The following is a 2,500-nucleotide window of genomic DNA, read 5'->3' on the forward strand; positions in this document are numbered from 1 at the left end:
CTGGTAATATTGTGATTTTATGCCTGGTTTTCCATACGTTAGTTTAAATAGAAAAAAATTCTCGAATATATATACATATATGAAGAATCTATATTCTATACTAACATTTTATGGAATATAACCTTGGCATATTGCCATTGAAATATATAATAAAGACATTTCAAATCAAACTGAAATGTATTGAAATGAATTTTTCCCATACATTTTTGACAATGTGAGGTGTGCATGGCAAAAAACACTCACGGTGAAGGCATGTGATATAATATGAAAATATCAAAAGTTAACTAACCAATGATATTGAAGCATATAAATCGAATCATAACTATATGAAACTCGAATTTAAGCCATATTAAACTGGTAATATTGTGATTTTGTGCCTGGTTTTCCATACGTTAGTTTAAATAAAGAGTTATGGAATATAACCTTGGCATATTGCCATTAAAATATATAATAAAGACATTTCAAATCAAACTGAAATGTATTGAAATGAATTTTTCCCATACATTTTTGACAATGTGAGGTGTGCATGGCAAAAAACACTCACGGTGAAGGCATGTGAAATATAATATGAAAATATCAAAAGTTAACTAACCAATGATATTGAAGCATATAAATCGAATCATAACTATATGAAACTCGAATTTAAGCCATATTAAACTGGTAATATTGTGATTTTATGCCTGGTTTTCCATACGTTAGTTTAAATAAAGAGTTATGGAATATAACCTTGGCATATTGGCACTAAAATATATAATAAAGACATTTCAAATCAAACTGAAATGTATTGAAATGAATTTTTCCCATACATTTTTGACAATGTGAGGTGTGCATGGCAAAAAACACTCACGGTGAAGGCATGTGATATAATATGAAAATATCAAAAGTTAACTAACCAATGATATTGAAGCATATAAATCGAATCATAACTATATGAAACTCGAATTTGAGCCATATTAAACTGGTAATATTGTGATTTTATGCCTGGTTTTCCATACGTTAGTTTAAATAGAAAAAAATTCTCGAATATATATACATATATGAAGAATCTATATTCTATACTAACATTTTATGGAATATAACCTTGGCATATTGCCATTAAAATATATAATAAAGACATTTCAAATCAAACTGAAATGTATTGAAATGAATTTTTCCCATACATTTTTGACAATGTGAGGTGTGCATGGCAAAAAACACTCACGGTGAAGGCATGTGATATAATATGAAAATATCAAAAGTTAACTAACCAATGATATTGAAGCATATAAATCGAATCATAACTATATGAAACTCGAATTTAAGCCATATTAAACTGGTAATATTGTGATTTTGTGCCTGGTTTTCCATACGTTAGTTTAAATAAAGAGTTATGGAATATAACCTTGGCATATTGCCATTAAAATATATAATAAAGACATTTCAAATCAAACTGAAATGTATTGAAATGAATTTTTCCCATACATTTTTGACAATGTGAGGTGTGCATGGCAAAAAACACTCACGGTGAAGGCATGTGAAATATAATATGAAAATATCAAAAGTTAACTAACCAATGATATTGAAGCATATAAATCGAATCATAACTATATGAAACTCGAATTTAAGCCATATTAAACTGGTAATATTGTGATTTTATGCCTGGTTTTCCATACGTTAGTTTAAATAAAGAGTTATGGAATATAACCTTGGCATATTGGCACTAAAATATATAATAAAGACATTTCAAATCAAACTGAAATGTATTGAAATGAATTTTTCCCATACATTTTTGACAATGTGAGGTGTGCATGGCAAAAAACACTCACGGTGAAGGCATGTGATATAATATGAAAATATCAAAAGTTAACTAACCAATGATATTGAAGCATATAAATCGAATCATAACTATATGAAACTCGAATTTGAGCCATATTAAACTGGTAATATTGTGATTTTATGCCTGGTTTTCCATACGTTAGTTTAAATAGAAAAAAATTCTCGAATATATATACATATATGAAGAATCTATATTCTATACTAACATTTTATGGAATATAACCTTGGCATATTGCCATTAAAATATATAATAAAGACATTTCAAATCAAACTGAAATGTATTGAAATGAATTTTTCCCATACATTTTTGACAATGTGAGGTGTGCATGGCAAAAAACACTCACGGTGAAGGCATGTGAAATAATATGAAAATATCAAAAGTTAACTAACCAATGATATTGAAGCATATAAATCGAATCATAACTATATGAAACTCGAATTTAAGCCATATTAAACTGGTAATATTGTGATTTTATGCCTGGTTTTCCATACGTTAGTTTAAATAGAAAAAATTTTCGAATATCTATACATATATGAAGAATCTATATTCTAATACTAACATGTTATGGAATATAACCTTGGCATATTGGCACTAAAATATATAATAAAGACATTTCAAATCAAACTGAAATGTATTGAAATGAATTTTTCCCATACATTTTTGACAATGTGAGGTGTGCATGGC

The sequence above is a fragment of the Anastrepha obliqua genome, unplaced genomic scaffold (assembly GCF_027943255.1).
Source record: "Anastrepha obliqua isolate idAnaObli1 unplaced genomic scaffold, idAnaObli1_1.0 ptg000014l, whole genome shotgun sequence".
NCBI lineage: Eukaryota > Metazoa > Arthropoda > Insecta > Diptera > Tephritidae > Anastrepha > Anastrepha obliqua.